The following is a 7,852-nucleotide window of genomic DNA, read 5'->3' on the forward strand; positions in this document are numbered from 1 at the left end:
CATCCCCTCCCCAAAATAAAATAGCGTTGTTTGAAATTTCCAGGGAAGCTTAAGGCCTAAAGCGTTGGGTGAGATGTAAATTTCTTAAAATATTTATCCATCCATAAGTGGCTACATATTTGACATTATTATAGGGTTTCTCAGTGTTCCATTTTATTAAAAAATATTTATTTGGTTTCTAAGATTACTGCTTCTCTGACCACAGAAAATTCAATTACCGAAAACTGCAGCTATCAAATTGGTTGAAAATAAATAGCCTTTTATCCAAACCTGGCATGGGCTGGTTTACTTTTAATACGTAGCCATAAAAAAAGAAGCTCTTTCCACGGAGAACCGGTTGGTTACAGAGCAAGAAGCCAAGGAATACTTTGCATCATCAGGTTTTATTTAAAATGAGGGAGGGAGGGGGTAGAAAATAAGTCGTTATGAGACTAATTAGCTGCTCATTTTTCTCTTTGGTTTTAATAAGTGACAGAAGATCTCTCGAGGCGTTTCTTTTGTTGGGATAAGTGAGTCTCGTTTCACGAGTGTGAATAGATCTGCAGGTAACAATCCAAAATCGTGAAGCACCGGTGTCTCCTACCTGTGAGGTTTAACACAGGCGTTGAGTTTGCAAAGAGTAGAAACTCGTGCTGAGAGAGCGGCTAGAGCAGGTTTATTAATTGTTTTTCATCTTCAACAGAGTAGATTCCATCACGTCTCAAGACAACGTCATGCAGAGGGTTATTAATGGAGCAGGAACTTGAGTGTGGCTGAAATCTCACATCCTTTGTGACACAGAGATGTCACGCACCGACACAGTGACATGCAGAGAGGGGTAAATGCACTGGAGATTCTTCAAGGCTCTTGCATTTGAGCAATGTGACATCTGTGAATTCTGGGTTATTCCCACTCTGCTCACCGTGGTGGACAGCGGGATGGAACCAGCTCTGAGCTTTTCATTGGGAAATAATGGTCTTTAGGTGTGACCCCAGGAATGACTGTCCCTTCGCTTCCCCTCCTTTAATTCGTGAAACGACCCCTGGGCTCCTCCGGGCTCTGCTCCCGCCTGTGAAGTCCCTTGCGCTCCGTGCCCGAAGTCACCGCGTCTGTCAGCGCGGGGCTGGGAGGCATCAAAGGCTGGAATGTGACCCCCCCCGGGGGGCTCCTCGTTAACAGGACCTGTTGGCAGAGGCTGCGGGATGAGGGGGATGCTGAGAGACGGGCCCGCCTGCCCCGGGGTGAGCAGGGACCCCCATCCCGGGCAGCCCCGCAGCTGTCAGTGCCAGCCCGGCATGAAAAGCCGCGACATCAAAAGCGCAGACGAAAGCCAAGGGAGATAACGCGGCGGGCACGGCCAAAAATGCTGGTTTAAAGGGGCCCTCCTTGCCCCGTGGGGTGGATATCCCGTGGAACCGTCAAGGGGGGTGTTGAAGAGTAGGGGAGATTATTCTGGGAGAAGCAGAAACGTGTCAGTATTAAAAAGATAGGTTTTATTGCTTTAGAAAGACCAAATTAGGGAATTTACCCTAAAAGACCTGTGGGAAAACTCATCAGCTCCTAGGATGGGTGAAAATATTCCTGTGTCTCCCACTGGGGCACACGGAGAGGATCACAGCTACGACCATTTCCTCGAAAATCCTTTTCAGTTCCCATTCACCGAGTTTTTCCCCCCTTTGGAAATGCACAGGAAGGAGGATTACCTGGAAATCGTGGCCAGAGCACATGGGTCGAGGCAGCAAGTGAGACCTCTCCCCAATTTCCCCCCTGGAGGTGGCATTTTCAGCCCCTCAGCCCCAGTCCTTCCCGCTGCTGAACAGGGGAACATCACAAAGGGTTACCTTAGGAAGTTCAGTCCAATGAAATAACACTTGGAAAGGGCTTTAAGAAGATTTTGTGAGGAAAGGGCTCCCTCAGGTTTGAAGAATAGCTGGCTGGTGTTCCTGGCTGTGGTTTCACAGGTCTGTACACACGTCCCATTGTACACAAAAGCCGCTTATTTGTTTAAGGCAGTCGGTGAGTGGATTATGTGACACGGAGTCATCCAGAGACACTGCTCCAGCCAGAGTGGCAGGGCAGGGAAGAGCCTCAACCTGTATTTTAATCTCTTTTCTGATGTGATTTCCCAATTGCATCAGGAGGCGAAGTCTCCCCGAGCTCAGAGTCTGATGATGCTGAAGATAATCCAGCCCAGCCCTAGCCAGCTTTCCAGGAGCCCTTTCCCAGCTTCCCTGGAGGAGAACCAACTCCCACTGCTCCCTGCAGAGTCTGGGAGCTGCAGTGCTGCTGAAATGTAGCTTATGGATGAAATGCAGTTTGGGTCTCTGTAATGGATCCTGTACTCGGAGCCAACAGAGCAGGAGCTCAGCCATCAGCTGTCAGCCCATAAAATCTGTGTTACCTTTCTTTCTTTTCCTTTTTTTTCCCCTCCCATTGTTCTTAAAGGGATGGTGTGAGGGAAGCTCGTGGATTGGGAATTACAGGAGCAGCTCCACAGATCCCTTTGGCAAATGAAAGCAGGAGCATGTTGCAGCTTTATGTTGAGCTGGATGACTGCAAGAAGCGATGCCCCCACTGTCCTACCCTTAGGCTGATTCCCAGCATAACCCACTTCACTTTCTTGGCCTGTGCCTCCTGAACAGCAGTAAAATAACATCACTTGCGACAAAAAAAAAACTCCCTGGAAGTGTGTTGATCCAGAGAAGCTTGTATATTTATATATATACTGAATGTCTGCTTCTAGATAACGTTGCTTTGCTCATTTTAAGAACTCTGCCTTGAATAAAGAGCTCCTTTGGAAGCTTTTTAAATGTGAGTTAGGACTTGATGTTGCCTTGGTAGCAGAGACCCTTCGTGTTCCAGCGTTCCCTGCGATGCACACAAACAACACATTGACTGTGGCCCCACTTTATATTCTCACTAAATCAAGGTAAAGTTTTTTAAAGCCCAATTCATATTAAAAAATTTTCCTGCGGGTGTGAAGTGATTTTGACAGAGGCACAGCTCACACCAGGAACCCTCCAGACTTGTGGCTTCAGAGAAAGAGGGGAAAAATATAGCTCGGGGTGGGGACAGGAGGTAGAAATAGTTGAGAGGACCCTTTGGTCTTTAATTCATGTCAGAAGAGCCCCAGCTGTCACCCACCACTTGTCCCAGATTTATGGATCATCTGTTTTGTTAATGCTTGTGGATCTCTTGCTGAACATAACCCTTCTGAGCTTTTTTTTCCCCCCTGATCAAAGGCTGTTAAAGTTATAAATGTCCCTGTGATATCTTGAGGTTTGCCTAAGAAGAAGGTGCATTGATGGAACAGTTGTTGGGGTAGTAATATATTTTCCATGTATATCTTCACAAGTTTTGGAGGAGCACTTTGATAAATATATTGAAGAATCTGTGCTCTAAAAGAACTGGCTGATGAATGAGGCCATTTGTTCATTTTCAGTGCTACCTGAAATGCACAGAACAGTCACTTCAAAACATTTTTGACGTTTTTCTCTCTAATTCACTCACAAGTGAAGTTTTGCAGAGTTATACCTGTGTGTGTGCAGGTGTGGGAGATTCAGGGTTACGTGTAAATAAAGTACAGCAAGATTTGAAGTTCTCGTAGCTGATGATGTGACAACGGGCCCCTCACCTCTCCTGTTCAGGTTGTTTTCCAGTCTGAGGAAGGGAATGGAATGGAAGGAAAGGCTGCAGATGTTCATGGATCAGCAGCTGCCAGGCACGTGTGTCCTCTGCCCTCAGTGGAATCACCTTGGTGGTTCAGATGTGCTTCCCTCCCTGCCCTGTTCAAGCAGCAGCTTCTCACCTGGGCCCAACACGAGCTGATTTTTGTCAGCTGGAGAAAACAGCTCCTTTCTGCCTGCTGGGACTGGCTGGCCCCTCTTTTGTAAAGTGAGGGAGTCTCATTATTGCTCTGAAATTCCATGTGCAATATTGTATTTCTGCATTCTCAGGCTGGACAAAGCCCTGAGGTGTCTGGAGTTGAAGGTTTGCCAAGAGCATCTGAATTACAAATTCGGTGTCTCACGTTTGCCTGGGCTGTGAAAGCATCACCCACCACAGGGGATGTCAGTGCAGGGATTTCAGTGTCGAATCCTGGAATGGTTTGGGTTGGGAGGGACCTTAAAGACCCTCTCATTCCACCCCCTGCCACGGGCAGGGCCACCTTCCACTAGCCCAGGTTGCTCCAAGCCCCGTCCAGCCTGTCCCTGGAGCTGGAGTTGGTGTCTCCTGGAATTTTGAGGTGATTTCAGAGGGATCTTCGCATGGTTTGGCTCAGCAGTAGCACAGGAGGGGCTGCCTCACTTGCCTCCCTCAAAGTACCCAGAACACACAAGGAATGAGCATCCAAAAACAAGTGCATCCACAGGGATGATGCACAGAGGGTGCCCAAACCACAGACTGTGAGCCTTGATCAGGCTCCAGACCTCAAACAGCCCTAATTTAAGGGTGATCCAGATACAGGTTTTTAGGTTTGCTCGTTATAGAAAGGAGAGACCAACTCCAGCTCAGGCCCTGGTTGGAATACTGGGAAATTCCGAGATCCTTGGAGCAAAGGTGTTAATTTTCACCCATTTTTAGAAAGGCATGATTATTGCTGGCCTGACTGTTTTATTTTGAATGTTTTAATTGCTTGAGAACAAACTGTTTTACACAATTCCCAAAGCAGCTGAGCAACACTTTGGAAGCCAAATATTCTGGCAGGATTTTTTTTTTGATTTTTTTTTTTTTGTGTGAAAGCAGGAGAAGTTACATGCAGAGCACTCCATGAAATGCTAAAATTATGGCCTGGTGTCCATCCCATCAGTCACTGGGAACTCCTGTAGAATTTCCTCTAAGATCTGTGTTTGAGGTACAAGTTTGGAGGGTTTATTGCTGCCTTAAAGTGCATGCAGATTATTTTACTTTAATTCCAAGTCACATTATCCCCAGCCAAGTCTAGTGTCATTTTACAGACATGAAAACATAGAAACTCTGTTCTCAAGTTCCTTGTTATGGGACTGAGGCTGTTGTTTATTGGTGATGATTTTCCTTTCTTTCCCTGACAGCAGCCATGGGGATGAATGCACTGCCTGGGCTATTTTTATGATTTATGTTCCTCCTTCAGTGTTTGTCTGTTAGTCTGAAATCAGATAAAGGGCCCTGAACCACATGATTTAAGTGCATGGATAGATGAGAAAAGAGAAAATAGCTGTAGCATCTAAGCTAATAATTCACAATTAATAGGCTTTGCATGTTTGTGAGCTTGGCAATCTTCTCAGGGCGGCTAAAAATTTTTATCCTCGTTTTATTTGTTCCAAATAATAGAATAGGATTTTTTTTTTCAGTTTTTCCTTGAATTGGATTAGAAAAAATTTGTGTTAAGATGAGCCTGCAGTTTTACTGCTTGTCAGGATGACAAGATGGATCAAGTGAAGTGTAAGGATGAGTAGGATTTGGATTCCATTTGATCCTCTGCAGTTTTCACAATGTTATCTGCAAAGCTTGGAGCAAACATTTTAATCTTTGGGGGAAAATCAAGAAACAGGGCTTGCTTAGAGCACACCTGGAGTTTCCAACCAACAGCAAGAAGGTTTTGAGAGCTAAATTAATTATACAGCACTGGACACAGAAATCATCAGCTGTAAAAACGCTCAGGTCCCCTGAAAAGGAGGCAAAGAAAAACTATATATTAATTTTTAGTATTAATGCAACTGTTTCTCCAGGAATCTTGCTTGAATTACTTCAAAAGAACGAACCCCAAGGTGTGAATTTAAGGTGGGCTATTGCTTTCCTTTTCAAAGAGGAACATGAAGAAAAGGGAAACTAAGGAAATGTAGGAATTTCAAGATAAATTTCAGAAATGAAGATCTCAACCTCCTGAGTTTGTTTCTCTTACAGTGAAAACCAGGATGGTTTTGTGTGTAGTTCCAGGGTAGCTCACAATCAAATTTTCAGGATTTTTCATGGAAATTTTCCAGCCTGGAAGTACAGAGGGAGTATGTACAGACAGAAAAGGATGGAAAAGGGGTGGTAAACTCCCTAATAAATCTGTCAGTAGCAAAGACCCTTGGAACCAGCAGGGTTTGTAGCTTTCTCCAACTCCCACATCTCATCTTTTAACAGTATAAATAGCAGGGTTTAAAACTAGATTTCTCCACTGAAAATGTTAAATTTGCTGGCATAAGATGGCAGCTTTTGACATTAGAATATGGGGCCATTCCATGAGATTTACAGTCTCCAAGTCCATATTCCCTTGAAGATTAAACCTTCATTAAGTTCCCCCTTTTTTTCCCTTTATTTCCTGCCTTTTGCTCACATCACACTCTTAACTTTCATAAGCACTCTTGGGTTTAGTGCTTTAATAAAAACAACTTTGGTGGAGGTTTAAAGGGACCTCAGATTCTCTAAAAACCTTTTGGAAATTCACCCCTGAATCAGTAATTCAACCTGCCTTCCCTATCCCCTCGCCTCCCACCACACATCTTCATTAAGATGCATCCAAAAGAAGGCAGTCTGCAATTTCAACAATTACATCAAGGGCTTGATTTGCTTTTTCTCTCCCTATTTTTTTTTTTTTTCTCTCTCCACCATTGTTATGACTAGACAGAGGATCATACTGAGTACATTAGCCAGGCAGTGACTCAGGACACCTACTGCTTGGAATGCCATTGCACTCTGAAAGGAAAGGGATAAAACCATCTCTCCTCCAGCCCTGAACCCCACTCTGCAGCAATATTTCTGCCACAGGAATACTTTGCTGGCAGCTCCAGCCAGGCAGCGTTGGGGAGCTGCGGTAGTTTGTTGTCAAAATGAAAAATGGTTCAGTGCAAAAGGTCTCATTGCTGGGATGTGAACAATCAAGGAACACTAAGTCAAGCATTTGACAAGGAACTTTGGTCTTGCTGTTAAATACCACTTAATATTGTCCTGCCTGATAATCCCTGCTGTTTAACAACCCTGCAATCGTGGCCCAGGGATGGCATTGAGCCTCTTCTGAAGGGAAAATCTGGGCCATATGTCATGTGTCTGCCTTGCAAAGGGGAAGGCATGGCTTTTGATATCCAAGGAAAATTGAGATGTTGCAAAAAAAAAGACAATTGCAAACACGTTACAGTCTCGATCCTGCTTTGGAGTTTGGGTGCAGAGCGTTGAGGAGAGGTTGCAGTGCCAGCTGAGAGTGGTTGTGGGTGAAAAGCCGAGGAGCCCCCAGTCCTGTTGGAGGTCTGGGTATGCTGTATGAAAGGCATCCCCAGCCTTTATTGGGGGTGCAACTGGAAAGCTTTGCTGTTATCACCTTCACCTCTGCAGCTTCACCTGAAAAGTTCTTCCCCACGCTCCAGACTGTCTTTTCCAGTTAAGATTTGCTGCCTCCAGGCCGTGACCCCTCCTGTGTCTGTGCTCTGACTGGGCCTGCTCAGATAACCCTTTGAGATCTTTGGGTCATTTTTCTCATTGCCTTTCAATGCCTGATCTGGGGCCATCCCACCTCCTATGAGTCCTTTGTCTATTTTGACTTGTCTTTTTGGTGGTTGGGTTGTTTATGTAAATAACAACCTTTGTTTTTTGTGAGTTTGGTGCTCTTCTGAATGTGCACTTCTGCATTATGAATTGGGGACTGATGCTCTGAAGAGATTCTTCCCAGAGATGATAGAAGATGTTAAAGCAGAAGATTGGCAGATTATTGACCTGGAAGTCCACAGAATATTTCTTCATTTTAGCTTGGCTACAAATCCAAGCTGGAGCCAGGAATAATGATACGCACACTGATATGCTTTGTTTTTGGTCACTGATTTCCAGCCAGGAATTGCATGGGCTCACAAACAGTTTAAAGTGAACAATTGTTGCCCAGAGAAGCTGTGGCTGCCCCTGGATCCCTGGAAGTGTCCAA

The sequence above is a fragment of the Empidonax traillii genome, unplaced genomic scaffold (assembly GCF_003031625.1).
Source record: "Empidonax traillii isolate 1590-97213 ecotype Southwest subspecies unplaced genomic scaffold, ASM303162v1 scaffold647:size433247, whole genome shotgun sequence".
NCBI classification, from domain to species: domain Eukaryota; kingdom Metazoa; phylum Chordata; class Aves; order Passeriformes; family Tyrannidae; genus Empidonax; species Empidonax traillii.